Source organism: Nicotiana tabacum, chromosome 7 (genome assembly GCF_000715075.1).
Source record: "Nicotiana tabacum cultivar K326 chromosome 7, ASM71507v2, whole genome shotgun sequence".
NCBI lineage: Eukaryota > Viridiplantae > Streptophyta > Magnoliopsida > Solanales > Solanaceae > Nicotiana > Nicotiana tabacum.
Window position 1 is genome coordinate 45,183,520 of NC_134086.1, and position 22,124 is coordinate 45,205,643.

The following is a 22,124-nucleotide window of genomic DNA, read 5'->3' on the forward strand; positions in this document are numbered from 1 at the left end:
TTATGGGCCCAATACCACCAATTTCAAATACATTAAAATTTCTAAAAACTCTTAAAATTTCAGTTAAACAATTTTCTTCAAAAATTCATTTCTCAGGCTTGGGACCTCGAAATTCAATTTCGGGCATACGCCCAAGTCCCACATTTTCCTACGGACTCTTTTAGGACCGTCAAATCATGGGTCCGGGTCCGTTTACCCAAAATTTTGATTGAAGTGAACTTAAATTAAATTTTAAAAGCCAAATTAACTTGCAAATCGAGGTGGGAAAAAGAGGCTTCTAAGGCCTCGAAACAAAAAATTTACTTGCAAATCAAGTGATGACCTACTGGGTGATCACACTAACTCAACCCGCTAGGTAAGCCACCTAACAAAAAAACACAACTCAATTGAGATTATAAGAGAAAAGAGAATAGATAATTGAACATGTACAAGTTTACACAAGACCTGGTAGTACGAATCATGAGCTTCTAAGATTTGGAATTTCAAAACTGATACAAATAAATACACGTTCTGTTTGAAAGTTACATAAACATATTAGAAATAATCTAAGCTGCCAAGGACAAGTGGCAGCTATATCCAAATGCACGAACATCTTCCGAATCAGCACTCGACTGCCACGACCCCGATTTCCCACCCTCGGGTGTCATGATGACGCCTACTCATGAAAGATAGGCAAGCCAACTATTAAGGTTCTACACATTAACAATCAACCCAAACAATTATAAACAGTAACTATAGCTCAACAGATGAAAAGAGCGGAAGAGTTATAATAAATTCAAATACTTCAATACATGTCTACCCATGAATTTGGTGTCACAGTTTCATGAACATCTATGAGTTACTACAAACACTAGTCTAAAAAGAAAAGTACAACTATTCTCGGAATGAAAAGAGACAGCAAAAGTTAAAACAGGGAAGGGGAACTTTAGGCTCTACAGACGCCAACAGATCTACCTTGGTCTCCCTGGACTAAAGGCAGCTACCTCAGCTACTCACCGGGTCCAGTATCGAAATCTATAGAAAAGAGTGCAGAGTGTAGTATCAGTACAACCGGCCCCATGTGCTGAGTAAGTGTCGAGCCTAACCTTGGTGAAGTAGTGACGAGGCTAGGACACGACAATCATATATACCTGTACAGTTAAATCATGTACAAACAGAATCATAGTAACAAGAATCAACAAAATAAGGTGGGAAAGGGACATGATGTAGGGAATATCAGATTCTAACAATAAGCCAATAAAGAAACATCAATAAAGGAGCATAATGAACATCATATATAAATCAACAAAAATAATGAAACGGTAACACGTGTACGACATCACCCGTCATGCTTTTACTCTCATCCTCACCATATGAAACAACAGAAATGGCACGGCATCACCCTTCGTGCATTACCTCTCATAATCATGGCACGACATCACCCTTCGTGCATTATTACTCACAAAATTGGCATGACATCACCCTTCGTGCATTAACAATCACAATATCGGCACGACATCACCCTTTGTGCATTAACACTCACTCACAATATCATGCACCGTATCACCCTTCGTGCTTTATACTCTTCCTCACCCAAACAATAGAAAACAATATGTCCCGACAAGGGAATCAACAATATCACCAATAACATCCCGGCAAGGGATTCAACTATAACCAATCTCGTTTTCAACAATTACTTTACAAAAGGAAACTCAACTTAAGTCAATACTTAACAATAGTCAATAGCCAAGAAACATTCATAAGCTTTGTTCAACATTGTTAATCATCAAGTTGAACATGAACGATACATAGTAGAGTCACAAAAATCATGATATAAGACTCACGGGCATGTTTGACACCAACGTATAGATATTCGTCACCACACCTATACGTCGTATTGGATACTAACACATAGCAATTAGACCACAACTCCTATTCCCTCAAGCTAAGATTAGGACAAACACTTACTTCAATTCCATGGACAAGATTAAGCCTCAATTACCGCTTTACTCTTCGGTTCCACTTCCAGTTCGCATGTATCTAGTCATAATTTACTTAATAACATCAATAAATGCTAAATAAACCAATTCTAATGCATGAAAATAGATTCCCCATTGTTTTTCCCAAAAAGTCAAAAATCGACCCCGGCCCGCTTGGTTGAAATCCGAAGTTCGAACCAAAACCCGATCACTTATTCACTCATAAACTCAAATATGCAATTAGTTTTGAAATCAGACCTCAAATTGAGGTCCAAATCCCCAAAATTTAAAAATTCTAATCTCTACCCAAAAATACCTAATTTCCCATGAAAAACCCTAGATTTTGAAGTGAAATTATGTAAAAAGATAGATTAGATTGAAGAAGAAGAGTTAGAAATCACTTACTTATGATTTGGGGAAGTTTGAGCCTTTGAAAAATCGTCTAAGTATGTTTAGGGTTTGAGAAGGTTGAAAAAATGATGAATAATCCCGTCAAAATCCCACTTAACAGGTCTACGATGTCGCAATTGCGAACCTTTTCGAAGTCTGTTATCTTCGCATTTGCGAAGGGAACGTCGCATTTGCAATGAAGGGCCTTCGCAATTTCCAGCCTAGTGTTCGCATTTACGATGAGGGCCTGCCCAGGCTTGGTTCGCAATTGCGACACTTTGGCCGCATTTTCCAAGCCTGACCACTTCGCAATTGCGAAGCCTGATCTCGCAATTGCGAGATCAGAGGCCTGTGCAAAAATACCAGATGCACAGCTGCAAGTCCAAATCACCCCGTGGTCTATCCAAAACTCACCCGAGCCCTTGGGGCTCCAAACTAAACATGCACGCAAGTCTAAAAACATCATACAGACTTTCTTGTGCGATCACATCATCAAAATAACATCAGCAACTACAAATTTAACCTCAAATTCGTGAAATTCCTTAAGAACATTGAAATTCTCATTTTCTCAACTAAAGGTCCGTTTATACCAAAACAACTCTGATTCTTACCAAATTTCACATATTCAACTTAATTATTATTTTAAACCTGTACTAGGCTCCGGTACCAAAATACGGGCCTGATACCATCAGAAAATGCATCATTTCATTTCAAAAAGTCTTTATATTTTACAGTAAATAATTTTCTTTAAAAATTCTTTTCTCGGGCTAAGGACCTCCAAATTCGATTCTGGGCATACGCCCAAGTCCCATATTTTATTACGGACACTACGGGACTGTCAAATCACAGGTCCCAGTATGTTTACCAAAAATATTGACCAAAGTTAACTTTAATCAATTTTAAAGGACAAATTCATTATTTTTCTTAATTTTCACATAAAAGCTTTTCGGAATCGCGCTCGGACTATGCACACAAATCGAGGTGAAACAAAAGGAAGTTTTTAAGACCTCGGGACACAATTTTGACTTCTAAAACAAGAGATGACCTTTAGGGTCATCATATTCTCCACCTCTAAAACAATTGTTCGTCCTCGAACGGACATAGAAAAGTACCTGAGTCAGTGAAAAAATGAGGATAATAGCTCCGCATATCGAACTCGGACTCCCAGGTCGCTCCCTCAACAGGCTGACCTCTCCACTGCACAGTAACTAAAGGGAAATTCTTCGATCTCAACTGACGAACCTGCCGGTCTAGAATAGCTACCGGCTCCTCCTCACAGGTCAAGTCCTTGTCCAACTGGACAGTGCTGAAGTCTAACACGTGGGATGGATCGGGAGATACTTCCGAAGCATGGACACATGAAAATTAGATGCACAACTGATAAACTCGGCGGCAACGCAAGTCTGTAATCCACCTCTCCTACTCGATCAAGAATCTCAAAAGGACCAATGAATCTAGGGCTTAGCTTGCCCTTCTTCCCGAATCTCATCACGCCCTTCATGGGCAACACCCGAAGCAACACTCGTTCTCCGACCATGAATGCCACATCATGAACGTTGCGGTCGGCGTAACTCTTTTTCCTGGATTGAGCTGTACGAAGCCTATCCTGAATGATCTTAACCTTGTCCAAGGCATCCTGTACTAGGTCTGTACCCAACAACTGAGCCTCTCCCGGCTCAAACCATCCAACCGGTGACCGACACTGCCTACCCTATAATGCCTCATAGGGAGCCATCTGGATGCTCGACTAGTAACTATTGTTGTAGGCAAACTCGGCTAATGGCAAGAACTGATCCTACGAACCTCTAAAGTCAATAACACAAGCTCGGAGCATATCCTCCAAAATCTTAATAGTACGCTCGGAATGTCCATCTGTCTGAAGATGAAATGTTGTGCTCAACTCGACACGAGTACCCAACTCACGCTGAACTGCCCTCAAGAAATGCGAGGTAAATTGCGTACCTCGGTCAGAAATAATAGACATGGGCACACCATGAATACGAACAATCTTCCGGATATAAATCTCTGCCAACCGCTCAGAAGAATAGGAAACTGCCACAGGAATGAAATGTGCTGACTTAGTCAGCATATCCACAATAACCCACACTACGTCGAACATCCTCTGAGTCTGTGGGAGTCCAACAACGAAGTCCATAGTGATACGCTCCCACTTCCACTCAGGAATCTCAATCTTCTAGAACAAACCACCAGGTCTCTGATGCCCGTACTTTACCTGCTGACAATTCAAACACCGAGCTACATACGCAACAATATCATTCTTTATCCTCTTCCACCAATAATGCTGCCGCAAAAACTGATACATTTTATAGGCACCCGGATGAATGGAATACCGGGAACTATGGGCCTCCTCTACAATTAACTCACAAAGTCCATCCACATTAGGCACACAAATACGACCCTGCAACCTCAAAACTCTATCATCTCTAACTGTAACCTACTTGGCACCCCCGTGCCGCACCGTGTCTTTAAGGACAAGCAAATGAGGATCATCATACTGCTAATCTCGGATATGCTCAAATAATGAAGAACGAGCTGTGCAAGATAAAACACGGTTGGGCTCAGAAACATCCAACCTCACGAACTGATAGGCTAAAGCTAGAACATCCAAAGCAAGCGGTCTCTCACCGACCGGAATATATGCAAGGCTGCAATTCTGGCTGACTTCCAACTCAAAGCATCGGCCACTACATTGGCCTTTCTCGGATAGTACAAGATGGTGATATCATAGTCTTTCAGTAGCCATAACCACCTCATCTACCTCAAATTTAGCTCCTTCTGCTTGAACAAGTATTGCAAACTCTTGTGATCCGTGAACACCTTACATGACACGCCATATAAATAATGCCTCCAAATCTTCAACGCGTGAACAATGGCTGCTAGCTCCAAATCATGAACGGGATAATTCTTCTCGTAGATCTTCAACTATCGAGAAGCATATGCAATGACCTTACCATTCTACATCAACACCACACCAAGTCCAATACGAGATGCATCACAATATACCGTATATAGCTCTGAACATGTGGGCAAAACCAACACCGGCGTTATAGCCAAAGCTGTCTGGAGCTTCTAAAAGCCCGCCTCACACTCATCCAATCACCTAAACTGGGAACCTTTCTGGGTCAACCTGGTCATCGAGGCTGCAATAGATGAAAACCCCTCCACAAACCGACGGTAATAGCCCGCCAAACCCAAGAAACTACGGATCTCCGTGGCTGATGTGGGTCTAGGCCAGTCCTTGACTGCCACAATCTTCTTAGGATCCACCTGAATACTCTCTACTAATACAACATGACCCAAGAATGCAAATGAACTCAACTAAAACTCACATTTCGATAATAACTAATTGTCCCTCACAGTTTGGAGAATGACTCGAAGATGCTGCTCATACTCCTCCCGGCTGCGGGAATAGATCAAAATATCAATAATGAAGACAATCACGAAGGAATCCAAATAAGGCTTGAAAACTCGGTTCATCAAATCCATGAAAGTTGATGGGGCATTTGTCAACCCAAATGACATCACTAAGAACTGATAATGCCTCTACCCAGTGCAAAAATTTGTCTTAGGGACATCGGATGCCCTAATCCTCAATTGATGGTAGCCAGATCTTAAATCAATCTTCAAAAAAGCTTTGGCCCCCTAAAGCTGATCAAACAAATCATCAATCCTCGGCAATGGATACTTGTTCTTGATGGTGACTTTGTTTAACTGCCGATAATCTATGCACATCCTCATCGATCCATCTTTCTTCATAACAAACAACATTGGCACACCCTAAGACGAGACACTAGGCCTAATAAAGCCTCTATCAAGTAGGTCTTGCAACTGTTCCTTCAATTCTTTCAACTCCGGCGGGGCCATGCGATATGGCAGAATAGAAATGGGCTGAGTGTCCGGAGCCAAATATGCAAAAGTAAATATCCCTGTCGGGTGGTATCCCCAGCAGGTCTGCTGGAAATACCTCTGGAAACTCATGGACAACGGGCACAAAATCCATAGAAGGGGACCTCAGCACTAGAATCACGAACATACGCCAAATAAGCCAAACACCCTTTTTAAACCATATGTCAAGCCTTTATATAAGTGACAACCCTACTGACAGAATGACTGGGAGTCTATTTCCACTCCAATCGAGGAAAACTCGGCAAGGCTAAGGTCACAGTCTTGGCGTGATAGTCCAATACAGCATGATAAAGGGATACCCAGTCCATCCCCAAAATGACATCAAAGTCTACCATATCGAGAAGTAAGAGATCTACACGGGTCTCAAACCCCCAATAATGACCACACACAAGTGATAGACTCGATCTACAACAATAGAATCACTCACCGGTGTAGACACATATACAGTTGCACTCAAAGAATCACGAGGCACAACCAGATAAGGGGCAAAATAAGATGACACATAGGAATATGTAGACCCTAGATCGAATAGAACTGAAGCATCTCTACTGCAAACTGAAACCGTACCTGTGATAACTATATTAGAGGATTTAGCCAATCTAGCTGGAATAGCATAACATCGGGGTTGGGCCCAACCACTCTGAACTACATCCCGAGGATGGCCTCCTACTAGTTGGCCTCCACCTCTAGCTACCTGACCTCCACCTCTAATGGCCTGACCTCCACCTCTAACACCTCAACCCCTACCTCTTCTAGCTGAGCGAGCGGTGGAACACTCAGTGCCTAAACCATGGCATGGGAACCCTGATGTTGAGTGTTGCTCGGTGCTCGAGGGCAAAATCTAGCAACATGCCTTGTATCGCCACAAATATAACAAGCCCTCGACTGCTGACCCTAACGGCCTGAGTAACCACCCTGAAAACTCTAGAGCGGAGGTGCCCTGATAGGAGCTGGTGATGCACTATAACGTAGCTGATCTGAATGTTGTATTTGAGAACCACAGCCACTCGGAGCACCATGAGAAGCCAAAAACGCTGAATAAAATGGCCTGGGAGAATGGCCTCTACCAAAATAATTCCTACCTCCAGATGAGGCACCACTGAACCTACCAGAATGACGAGGCCTCTTGTCAGACCCCTGACCACTCCCTTGTAACAGAATCATCTTGACTCTCCTAGCCACATTGGTTGTATCCTAAAAAGAAATCTTGCTCCCTGTCTCCTTAGCCATCTGCAGTCGAATAGGCTGAGCGAGTCCCTCAATGAACCTCCTCTCTCTCTCTCTCTCTCTCTCTCTCTCTCTCTCTCGGTGGGAAGTATGATAAGAGCATGACGAGCCAAGGCAATAAATCTAGTATAGTACTGAGTGACAGTCATAAAACCCTGCTGGAGACACTCAAATTGCCTTTGTTAGTCCTCTCTCTGAGTGATAGGCAGAAACTTCTCCTGAAATAGCGGAGAGAAATTATACCAAGTTAAAGCCAGTGACCCAGCTGGTCTAGCCAAACAATAATCCCTCTACTAAGTCTTGGCAGAACCTAACAGACAAAAAGCAGCAAAGTCGACCCCATTGGTCTCTACTATCCCCATGTTCCGTAGAACCTCATGACAGCTGTCCAAATATTCTCGGGGATCCTCTGAAGATGTACCGCCATAAGTAGTAGTGAAGATCTTGGTGAACCTATCCAACCTCCACAAAGCATCAGCAGACATAGCAGCCCCATCACCGATTTGAGCCACAACACTCGACTGAACTACCCAACTAGCTGAGCTACTAGAGTTTGAAACTGGGGAGCCATCTGCTCCGGAGTGCGAGTAGCGGGAGTCTGTGCTCCTCCCCCAGCTTGAGAGACGACTGGTGCTATAGGAAGGAAGCCTGCCTGGGCGACACTCTCCATAAGGCCCACTAGACGGACCAGAGTATCCTGGAGTATCGGGGTGGCGATGAACCCCTCTGGGACTTGAGATTGCCTTACTGGAGGGATTTGGACTGGAGCCTTCTCCTCGAACTCTACCGGAGGCTCCGCCGCTAGTGCTACTGCTCTGGGCTGAGCCCTACCTCGGCCTCTAGCACACCCTTGACCTCGTCCTCTTCCCCTTGTAGGAGCTGCCACTGGGGGCTCGGGCTGCTAATCAGCGGATGAAGAAGCACGTGTTCTTGCCATCTGTGAAAGAACAAAGTGGAAGTTCAATTAGCATTGAGAAGTTAAATCGCATGAAATAAAAGAATAGATGTGAAGTTATTCCTAAACTCTGTAGCCTTTGGGGGATAAGCACAGACGTCTCCGTACCGATCCCTCAGAATCTATCTAGCTTGTTCGTGAATTGTGAGACCTAAGCAACCTAGAGCTCTGATACCAACTTGTCACAACCCGAATTTTCCACCCTCGGGAGTCGTGATGGTGTCTACTCGTGATAGCTAGGTAAACCAACTATTAAGGTTCTACACATTAACAATCAACCCAAACAATTATAAACAGTAACTATAGCTCAACAGATGAAAAGCGCGGAAGAGTTATAATAGATTCAAATACTTCAATCCATGTCTACCCATGAATCTGGTGTCACAATTTCACGAACATCTATGAATTACTACAAACACTGGTCTGAAAAGAAAAGTACAACTGCTCTCGGAATGAAAAAAGATAGCAGAAAGTTAAAACAGGGAAGGGGAACTTTAGGCTCTGCGGACGCCATCAGATCTACCTTGATCTCCCTGGACTCAAGGCAGCTACCTCAGCTACTCACTGGGTTCGGTATTGAAATCTGCATAAAAGAGTGCATAGTGTAGTATCAGTACAACCGACCCTATGTACTGAGTAAGTGTCGAGTCTAACCACGGCGAAGTAGTAACGAGGCTAGGACACGACAATCATATAGACATGCGTAGTTAAATCATGTACAAACAGAATCATAGTAACAAGAATCAAAAGAATAAGGTTGGCAGAGGAAATGAAGTTGGAAATATCAGATTCTAACAATAAGGCAATAAAGAAACATCAATAAAGGAGCATAATGAACATCATATCTAAATCAACAAAAATAATGAAATGGTAACATGTGTACGGAATCACCCTTCATGCTTTTACTCTCATCCTCACCATATGAAACAATAGAAACGGCACGGCATCACCCTTCGTGCATTACCTCTCATAATCATGGCACAGCATCACCCTTCGTGCATTATTACTCACAATATCGGCACGGCATCACCCTCCGTACATTAACTCTCAAATCATGGCACGGCATCACCCTTCGTGCATTAACACTCACAATATCGGCACGACATCACCCTTCATGCATTAACACTCACTCACAATATCGTGCACGGCACGACATCACCCTTCGTTCTTTACACTCTTCCTCACCCAAACAATAGAAAACAATATGTCCCGGCAAGGGAATCAACAATATCAACAATAACATCCCGGCAAGGGATTCAGCTATAACCAATCTCGTTTTCAACAATTACTTTACAAAAGGAAACTCAACTGGAGTCAATACTCGACAATAGTTAATTACCAAGAAACTTTCATAAGCTTTGTTAACATTGTTAATCATCAATTTGAGCATGAACGATACATAGTAGAGTCACAAAAATAATGATATAAGACTTAGGGGAATGCTTGACACCAACGTATAGATACTCGTCACCACACCTATACGTCATACTCGATACTAACACATAGTAAATAGACAACAACTCCTATTTCCTCAAGCTAAGGTTAGGTCAAACACTTACCTCAGTTCCACGAACAAGATTAAGCCTCAATTACTGCTTTACCCCTCGGTTCGATTTCCAGTCCGCTTGTCTCTAGTTATAATTTTCTTAATAACATCAATAAATACTTAATAAAAATTCTAATGCATGAAAATAGATTCCTCATTGTTTTCCCCAAAAAGTCAAAAATCGACCCCGGGCCCGCTTTGTCAAAACGCAAAGTTCGAACCAAAACTCAATCACTCATTCACTCACGAACTCAACTATGCAATTAGTTTTGAAATAGGACCTAAAATTGAGGTCCAAATTCTCAAAATTTGAAAATCCTAATCTCTACCCAAAAACACACAATTTCCAATGAAAACCCCTAGATTTTGAAGTGAAATTATGTAAAAAGATGGATTAGATTGTAGAAGATGAGATAGAAATCACTTACTTATGATTTGGGGAAGTTGAGCCTCTGAAAAATCGTCTAGGTATGTTTAGGGTTTGAGAAGGTTGAAAAAATGATGAAGAATCCAGTCAAAATCCAACTTAACAGGTCTCAGATGTTGCAATTGTGACTAGGGGTTCGCAATTGCGAACCTTTTGGAAGTCTGTTATCTTCGCATTTGCGAAGGGGACGTCACATTTATGATGACTGGACTTCACAATTTCCAGCCCAGTGTTCACATTTGCGATGAGGGCCTGCCCAAGTTTGGTTCGCAATTGCAACACTTTGGCCACATTTCCCAAGCCTGACCACTTCGCAATTGCGAAGCCTGATCTCGCAATTGCGAGATCAGAGGCCTGTGCAAAAATACCAGATGCACAGCTGCAATTTCCTAAGTCCAAATCACCCTGTGGCCTATCCAAAACTCTTCCGAGCCCTCAGGGCTCCATACTAAACATGCACGCAAGTCTAAAAATATCATACGAACTTGCTCGTCTGATCAAATCATCAAAATAACATCAACAACTACGAAGTTAACCTCAAATTTGTGAAATTCCTTAAGAACATCGAAATTTCTATTTTCTCAACTAAAGGTTCGATTTATACCAAATCAACTCTGATTCTTACCAAATTTCAAAAATTTGACTTAATTATTATTTTAAACATGTACCGGGCTTTAGAACTAAAATACGGGCTCGATACCATCAAGAAAATGCATCATTTCATTTCAAAAAGTCTTTTATATTTTTTAGCAAAAAATTTTCTTTATTTTTTTGTCGAGCTAGGGACCTCGGAATTCGATTCCGGGCATATGCCCAAGTCCCATATTTTACTGCAGACCCTATAGGACCGTCAAATCTCCGGGTCCTTTTACCAAAAATGTTGACCAAAGTCAACTTTAATCAATTTTAAAGGCCAAATTCATTATTTTTCTTAAATTTCACCTAAAGCTTTCCAGAATCGCGCTCAGACTACGCACGCAAATTTTGGTGAAACAAAAGGAGGTTTTTAAGACCTTGGGACATAATTTTGACTCCGCTCCAAAATTTGCACGCAATGTGCAGAAGTGCAGTATCAATACTACCGACCCTATGTACTGGTATGTATTTTGTCTAACCTCGTCAAAGTAGTGACGAGGATTTTAGTTAAAACATGCTTATTGTTATAACCTGTACATAAGATTAGCAATAAAGCAGTTCAAAACATAACAGATAAAAGTATCATATACAACTCGGCGAGAGAGTCAACAATTACTAAAAGGACCCACAGTAGAAGATTTACGATCTTCCCTAGTATGAGAAGTATGTCCAAAATATAAAATCACATGGCATGGTAACACCCTTCGTGCTTTTATCTCATCCTCACCATGTATAAATAAATTTATGTAATAATTCAATTAGCACCGCAACATCCTTCGTGTGTTTAACTCATCCTTCCAAATGTACGTATAACAGAACCAACCATATGACAGAAACACAATGATAGGAATTACGAAGTAGGAAATACGCAATTAACAACAATGGAAAAGGATATATATGTGGGCCACAGTAAAGGACTAAACGGAAGCACGTGAGTAATAACAACAATTGGAAAACAAGTGATATCAGCGTCAATTAACTAGTATATTGGGGGCCTAAGTACAAATACGACAAATAAGAAGGAAATACATGATCTTTACAAGTTAGAAAGTAAGGTCATGAACGACTAACATGATGGATTACTTAAACTAGAGTGCGGCATAATAGGTATGACATGAGTATAATTTCAAAAGCAGGAAGTAGGCATGACATATGCAAGTTATGCAAGTAAAAGATATGGACAACACAACAACAACTGAGATAGATGTCAAGTACGGGACAACAACAATATATCACTCAGAATGTATAATTGCGACAACAATAGCTCAAGGTAAGGGCAGAAACGTATACATGGAAAAACAGATATCACATCATAATGCATGTCCCTCATCCTCACCTGCACGGAAACACGCTTCGTGCCATGACCTCAAAATATTAAAAGCATAACAATGTAATTGAAATGGCATGGCATCACCCTTCGTGCTTTACACTCTTCCACAGATGATAGTGTATATGAAATGGCACGGCGTCACCCTTCGTTCTTTATACTCTTCCTTACATAATAGTGTATATGAAATGGCACGGCATCACCCTTCGTGCTTTACACTCTTCCTCATATTATAATGTATATGAAATGGCACGACATCACCCTTCGTACTTTGTACTCTTCCTTACCAAGCATATTATATCAATAAAATGACAAGGCAGGAAGTATAAGTAAGATCGAGTATAGTGTTCAAACGAATATTCCAACAAATTCTAAATCATGAAATTTCTAAGCGAACAATGATTCAATAAGCCCTCAAAGGCCGTATAACTCAAGTACTTCCACGAATATCACAATTTATCAGCAACACAAGTATAGAATCCAGCAACTCAAAATATCGACCGTAGCAATGTAGTAGTGATTACGCATAGAGATTACCAAACTAGACACATCAATGTATCCTCAGAATTCTATCAAATTTGTTAAAGTTATATTAGGCTAAGTCTTGATTACCAACATTTTATACTACATTCTTAATATTGGTAATTAAATGAATGATGAAGCAAGGGAGTTACGTAATTCTACAAGACACAATTAGAGCACAATCTACCCACGAGCATGATTAATCCCGTCATATATATATACGTTCGTCATCTCATATATGTATCACCCGCGCATGTACCAAACAATAACAAATCAGAGAAAAAATTCCGTCAACAAAGTTAGGGAAAACACTTACCTCTATTCGGCTAACTCAACACTCAATTTAGCCTTTTCCTCTACAAATTTGCCAGCGCTCGACTCAATCTAGCCAATGACGATTTGAATACATCACACAATGCAAGAGAAAACAACTTCAATTAATAAAGCTGTGATTTTTATTCAATTTTTAAAAAGTCAACAAAAGTCAAACCCCGGGCTCACTCGGTCAAAATCCGGGTCCAAGGGTAGGTCTTGACTACCCATAGCCTCACGAGTCCAAATATGTGTTTTGTTTTCAAATCCGAGTCCTATTCGACTCTCAAATCCTAAATTTTCATTTTTCAAAACTTGGACAAAATCCCCAAATTTTTCCATATATTTCACATGAATTTGATGTTAAATCTTGTATAAAATCATGAAATATAGTTGGAAATTGATTAAAGATACTTACCCAATATTTTGGTATGAAAATCCTCTCTCAATATAGGCTCACCTCGAAGCTAGGGTTCAAAAATATGAAAATGAAGCAAAAACTCGAAATTCTCAGCACTTAACAGGCTGCAGATGTCACATTTGCGAATGAACAGTGTTTTCGCAATTGCCATAAATGGTTTGCAATTGCGGATGAACAATATTTTCGCAATTGCCATAAAAAAGTTTTAATCGCGAATGAGCAGTGTTTTCGCAATTGCCATAAAAGGTTCGCAATTGCGAATGAATAGTGTCGCACCAGAAACCAGCAAAATCCAAACTTCTCCGAAATGATCCGAAACTCATCCGTACCTTACGGACACAAACCATATATGAATTTCAATCACAAAACACGCTACGGACCTGCTCGCGCACTCAAAACACGGAAAAAAGGTCGTCTTAACCCGATATTGACCATGGTCAAACTCCCAAATTTCTTAACTTTACTAGTCTCTCAACCAATGATCCGAAAATACACCCAAGCCCCTCAGGACTCCAAACCAAAAGTGCACACCAGTCTATAAACATCATACGATCAAATCACCAAAATAACACCTAGAGCTAAGAATTGGATACCAAATCAAACGAAATTTTCAAGAAAGCTTTGAAATCTCTATTTTTACAACCGGACATCTGAATCACATCAAACCGACTCCGTTTCCCACCAAATTTCACAGATAAGTCAAAAATATTATATTGGACTTGTACCGGGCTCCAGAACCAAAATACGAACTCGGTATCAACAATGCCAGACATTCAATCAATTTTTAAAAACATTAGGTTTTTCAAACTTTTAATTTTCAATAAATAATTCATAACTCAAGCTAGGGACCTCAGAATTCGATTCCGGGCATACGCCCAGATCCCATAATTCAATACGGATCCACCGGGACCGTCAAAACATGGGTGCGGTTCTAGTTACTCAAAACGTTGACTGAAGTCAACTAAAATTAACTTTTTAGACAAATATTCTTGTTTTTATTTGTTTTTTGCATATAAGCCTTCCGGGTCAATATCTGAACTGTGCACGCAAATCAAGGGAGGCTAATGAGGCTCTAAAGGCTCTGAAACATAGAGTTTGGTTCTAAATCACCGAGCGAAGTTCAGATACTCAAAACGACCAGTCGGGCCGTTACATCCTCCACCACTTAAATACACGTTTGTCCTCGCACGTGCCAGGAGCCGTTCCAAAGCTATAAAATCATAGTGTAACCTTACTATGCATAACTAGGGGGTGATCCCACGTCACCCTGTTCCACATAAGCCCGCCAACACAACACAATTAGAGATCCTTATTTCACCCTTGGTCCTGAAACCTTATAACTCAATCTCTATCATCCAGAATTCATTGCAAGACCTGAATCCCACATCTACACACTGTATAAGTCTGAACAAGCTGTATCAAGTCAGAACCATAACCTAAGATGTAATCACATGATATACCCCATTACTTTGACACTCACAGTAGGATCTGCTGACTACCATTACTGCGCAAAACAAATCCAAAACAAATCTGGTGCCGGTAGCAAACCTCATATCGATTAGAACCTCGTTCAAAACCTTCATACCCTTCCGATGATGAAAGAAACACGCATATTTGCTTAACCACTCATCTGATCAATAAGCCAAGAAACTATTTTGCCCGACCAGGGCCATTGTCTACATCCTCAACAAAATATAGTGTTATTCTTCCAAACCTTCCTCATCCCAATACAATAGCATAAATCTCAGGTCTAGAAACATCATCTCAGCCAAGACGAGCAGCCACACCGACAAGCATCAACAATAATCATATGGAGCCACACACAACCCGGTTCTGTATACTAACAAGTAATAATTCAAACATGACAGATAACAGTAAGAAAAATAAATTTGAAAGCTACTAAGCAAGTTAAGCAGCAAGTTAAGAAAAATAGCATTTTACTATGAACTATTTTCAACAAGTTGGAAGAAAAATACACGAAATAAAAATAAGGAGCCATATTTCATCACTGTACCGTTGCAGCGTACAACCCGATCCCATTATATCAATCCACATAGGGTATCCTTCGAGTCACTGATCACATGTGCGTCAACATCAAGCACAATAGAGTGCACAAAAATATAACTATGGGGAAAATTATTAGGAACAAACAATACTGAGAAGGACAAGCACAACTATGGTGCAATAAGCAAATCAATATCACAAAGGCTATCTCACTCATAGTGTCATGAAGTCTAAACTGAATCACAATATGCGTGCGAAAAATCATGTAACCCTCACAACCCGCCACAGTATAAGAGAGAAACATATAACATAAACCAAGGTGTGAATGGCATCCATTCCACCAGATGATATAGACATGGCAACAACTGCGCAAAACAAACAGGTCCGATCCGATACAGAATACACATTTTCATTAGGCTCAAAATCATCCCCAAACAAAATTTCGATCTTCCTCAAACATGTAATAAACCTTCCAAAAGTCTATAGCAACCTTTCCATAACACCTACCGTGAATCATCCAATCCTCTACATTTCTTCTCAACTCGCAATCCAGGAATAGACTGTCAACAAGAACATTCTGTCTCAGAGCCTCACGAATACCAGAATTTTCATACCTAATCTCAACACCGCTACTCAATGGCTGACACGTAACTTATACTCCATCATCTCATGGAAAAACACACATAAGTCAAAACACATGCTACCTGCCAATAGGCGAACTCTACTCCGATAGGAACATAATGCCAGAAAAACCACCCGAAATTGTCTGTGGCATCAAGAACTCATATCCTTCTCTCCGAAACTATCTACAACCTTATACCTGCAAATTTCAACCCCACACGGCGCATTGCCTCTAACATGTCCTCTAACATGCTACGTGCAACACTACGCAAATTGAACACCTCATCAACCGAGAATATTTCATTTAACCCAATCCAGGAAAACACCAGCACACGCAATATAGCCTCTTGTCACGACCCAGATTTCCCACCCCTCGGGAGTCGTGATGGCCCCTACTAGTGAAATCTAGGCAAGCCAATGATTTCAATTACTTTACCCTTTTCATTTTTAATCCCTTAACTTATGTAAGTTAACATTTTATAAACAGCGGAAATATTGAAACGGAAGAATGGAATATAACATTTTAAGCTAATACTGATACAAATCTATAACATAAATCACCCAGGACTGGTGTCACAATCTCACGGACTATCTAAGAAAACTACAAATAAAGTCTGAACAAGAAAGTACATGTCTGTCTTTGGAATACAAAAGAACAGAAAGAAGCTAGATAAGGAGGGGATGTCAAGGCCTGCGGATGCCTGCAAGTCTACCTCGGGTCTCCTGATAGACTGAAGGTAGCAACCCCTAGCTAAGGTCCGTATGCTCCAGTAACGAGATCTGCACACAGTGCAGAGTGTAGTATTAGCACAACCGACCCCATGTGCTGGTAAGTGTCGAGCCTAACCTCTGCGAAGTAGTGACGAGACTACGAAATAAACATGTGCAGTTAAAGCATATACGACAAGCAATAATAACGGAAAGTAGCAGTTAAAGATGGGAAGGGGAACATGTTGTGGGGGAATATCAAGTAACAACGGTAATTCAGGAGAAAACATAAAGAACACTTTAAGGTTTGCATCAGTAAGAATAAGGAAATAATAACAAATCAATATCCACTTTTATTATTTATTGTTGCGGCGCGCAACCCAATCCAACTCATATAACACTGTTACGGTGTGCAACCCAATCCAATCATATATCATTGTTGCGGCGTGCAACCCGATCCAATCATATATCACTGTTGCGGCGTGCAACCTGACCCCTCCTGTCCTCCCTTATTACTCCATGCTGTGGCGTGCAACCCGATCCCATATAATATTGTTGCAGCATGCAACCCGATCCCAATATACAATTCAACACCAGTCACAAAAGAATCCCAGCAAGGGAACAATAAGAAAACAACAATATCCTGGCAAGGGAATCGACAATGAGAATAAACACATCTCGGCAAAGGAACCAATAGTAAGAAGTAAATACGTCCCAGCAAGGGAATCAACTATAACCAAACTTGTTCCAACATTTAACTTCACAAAAGAAACCTCAACTAGAGCTGATACTCAACCATAAACAAATACCACGAGAATAATCATATTTCTTACCCAACACCGAGAATCAACAACTTAGGCATTTGTAGTACTTATTAAGAGCACAACGATTTCAATTTAAGACTCACGGGCATGCTTGACAATGACGTATAGATACTCGTCACCACACCTATACGTCGTACACTACACTAGCACATAGCAAATAAAGCACGATACCTATTCCCTCAAGCTATGGTTAGACCAAACACTTATCTCAAATTTCCACGGCCAACTCAAGCCTCAAACACCACTTTTCCTTTGGAATTCGCCTCCAAATTACTCATATCTAGTCCAAATTAAGTTAACAACATCAATAAATGCTAAGGAATTCATACCCAATGCTAAATTATAGATTTTCTACCATTTTCCCCAAAAAGTCAAAAATTGACCCCGGGCTCGCTTGGTCAAAACTTGAGGTTCGGACCAAAACCTGATCACCCATTCACCCACGAGCCCAAATATGCAATTAGTTTCGAAATCCTACCCCAAAACGAGGTCTAAATCCCAATTATTCAAAAAGTCCTAACTCTACCCAAACCCCCAATTTCTACCATAAAAACCCTAGATTTTTGGATGAAGATTGATGAAATGCAATGGGAAATCGAAAGAAAAAGGTTAAGAATCATATACCAATGCTTTAAGGAAGAACTTGTCTCTTGAAAATTGCCTCAATTCTCTCTAGTTTAGAAAATATGAAGTAAATGGGTTCTGCCCGTTTTTTTTGCTACTTTTTTAAAAATGACTGGGTAGGCCTTCATCGTGTTCGCGATCGCAGTCAAGTGGCCGCGTTCGCGTAGGACAATTTGAAATCCCTCCCCCAGGCTCACTAACCCTACACATTCGCGAGAGCCTAAACGTGTTTGCGAAGGGTAACTCCCCCCACAGCTTTGCATTCACATCCTGAGCTCTGAGTTCGTGAAGAACTAATTGGCACCTGAGGAAACTTGCCTTACGCGTTCGCGAGTGAAGCCACACGAACATGAAGAACAAAATCTCTGTGCACCTGAGACAACAAAACCTGCAACTTTTCTAAGTGTAAAAACATACCGAAACCTATCCGAAACTCACCCGAGCCCTCGAGGCTCCAAACCAAACATGCATACTAACTCAAAAACACTATATGGACTTACTCGTGCGATCAAATAGCCAAATTAACACCTTTAACAACGATTTTAACATCAAAATCAAAGAAAAATCTCATGAACTCTTATGTTCAATTTTTAACAACCGAGGGTCTGATTCACGTCATATCAAGTTCGTTTCTTACCAAATTTTACAGGCTCATTCTAAATACCATATAAGACCTGTACCGGGCTCCGGAACTAAAATACGGGCCTGATACCATTAATTTCAAATACATTCAAATTTCCAAAAACTCTTAAAATTTCAGTTAAACAATTTTCTTCAAAAATTCATTTCTCGGGCTTGGGACCTCGGAATTCAATTTTGGGCATATGCCCAAGTCCCATATTTTTTTACGGACCTTCTGGGATCGTCAAATCACGGGTCCGGGTCCGTTTACCCAAAATGTTGACCTAAGTCAACTTAAATTTAATTTTAAGGCCAAATTAGTTTTCATCAAATTGTCGCATAAAAGCGTTCCAGATATACGTCCGGACTACGCACGCAAATCGAGGTGAGATAAAAAGAGGCTTTTAAGGCCTCAGAACACAGAATTTACTTGTAAATCAAGTGATGATCTTTTGGGTCATCACATCTCTATACCTGTAGAAAATATCAACTCCGACCGTGATCATAACCATGATAAAATCTTTGGAACTCATTAACATATAATCGAGGAAAAGAACCAATCGCCTCTAACTCAACCGAGTCACGCAGACTACCAACCCGAAAGTAACTCAATCCGATACGCCCGCCCTAAGGGAACCTCCTGGGAACCCGAAGCCATTTCTCGTATCACTCCAACATTGACATGTAGACCCTTCTTGACAAGGAAATACCGCCGATCCGATTATGACTCGCTACCATTTTTAAGCTCGCCCGTAGACAAATTCAAAAGTCCTTAAAGGCTACATAAGACTTGGAACTCGCCAAAACCTCCTCGATAACCACTCATCTTACTCTGATCTTCAATGCACAACTAATACACGTCGAGCAACCCGTGCTTTACCATCATATGACCATTCGAAGAAATAACTAAGCAATCCCTCAGCCCAAAAACTGATACGGCCCATGACCTTACAATTTGATCGTCATTAGCAGACTCCACCACTTAGCTCAAAGCCATAGATCACCTCATCGGCACCCCAAAGTACTATATCTTCATAGCATGCCCCGATCCGCACGGCTATTTAGTTGAATACTTCAAAATTCATGCAATACTGATCATAGAACACCCCGAAGACTCTGCCAAATGCTTACCCATCATTGCAATAGTCAAACAACTTCCCCAAATGCTCTAAAATGATGACATATGCACTCCACCGAATAGAAACCTTATACGAGACACACGATCCAAACTCATCATGCAAGAGATGGCCCAGTAGTTATACTCAAATCGACACCTTGCCATGAACTCACCTTAATCACAATAGCCTAGCCACCAGCTAATCTTCCCCAAATATGTGCTTACCAACCAGACATATGAACCCACCTCCTACCGCAAATGAACAACTAGAAGATTTAACATTGTATATGCTTCTGAGGCTAGACAACACATCGTGATGAAAATCAAGCATCCCCAACCCATCGTAATCCATCTGCAGCATCACCAATCGTCGGCACATAGCGAATACTGAGCGCACAACATCACATACGAGCGATCGGGAAGAGTCAAAGTCGTAGATTTCAAGGAGAAGAAAAGGCATAGGATAAGAAAAGAAGAAAGGGAATTTTTTCCTAAATGCCATGTAGCCTCCCGAAGATAGGTATGGACATCATTATATCGATCTGCAGGTCTCAACTAGACACTTGCTCATGACTCGTAGAACCTACGAACCTAGTGCTCTGATACCACCTTGTCATGACCCAAAAACTATAAGTCGTGATGGCACCTAACTCAACTCGCTAGGTAACCCAACTAACAGAAAAACACAACTCAATTGAGATTATAAGAGAAAAGATAATAGATAATTGAACATTTACAAGTTTACCCAAGACCTAGTAGTACAAATCACGAGCTTCTAAGATTTGGAATTTCTAAACTGATACAAATAAATATATGTTCTGTTTGAAAGTTACATAAACAGATTAGCAATAATCTAAGCTACCAAAGACAAGTGGCAGCTATATCCAAATGCACGAACATCTTCCGAATCAGCACCCGATGTCACCAGCAGCTTCGCTTCAAAATCTGCATGCAATATGTAGAAGTGCAGTATCAGTACAACCGACCCCATATACTGGTAAGTATTTTGTATAACCTCATCGAAGTAATTGCGAGGCTTTTAGTTAAAACATGCTTACTGTTGTAACATGTACATTAGATTAGCAATAAAGCAGTTCAAAACATAACAGATAAAAGTATCATATACAACTTGGCGAGACAGTCAATAATTACTTAAGGAACCACAGTTGAAGATTTACGATCTTCCCTAGTATGAGAAGTATTTCCAAAATATCAAATCACATGGCACGGTAACACCCTTTGTGCTTTTATCTCATCATCACCATGTATAAATAAATTTATGTACCAATTCAATTAGCACGGCAACACCCTTCGTGCATTCAACTCATTCTTCCAAATGAACGTATAACAGAACCAACCATATGGCAGAAACACAATGATAGTAATTACGAAGTAGGATATGCAAGTAACAACAATGGACAAGGATATACATGTGAGTCATAATAAAGGACTAAACGGAAGCACGTGAGAAATAACAATAATTGGAAAACAAAGGATATCAGCATCAATTAACCAGTATATTGGGGGCCTAAGTACAAATATGACAGATAAGGAGGAAACACATGATCTTTACAAGTTAGCAAGTAAGGGCATGAATGACTAACATGATAGAATGCTTAAACTAGAGTGCGACAGAATAGGTATGACATGAGTATAATTTCAAAAGCAGGAAATAGGCATGGCATATGTAAGTTACGCAAGTAAAAGACATGGACAACACAACAACAATTGAGATAGAGGTCAAGTACGGGACAATAACAATATATCACTCAGAATGTATAATTGCGACAACAACAGCTCAAGGTAAGGGCGGAAATGTATACATGAAAAAACAAATATCACATCATAATGCATGCCCCTCATCCTCACCTGCACGAAAACACCCTTCGTGAAATGGCATGGTATCACCCTTCATGCTTTACACTCTTCCTAACATAATAATGTATATGAAATGGCA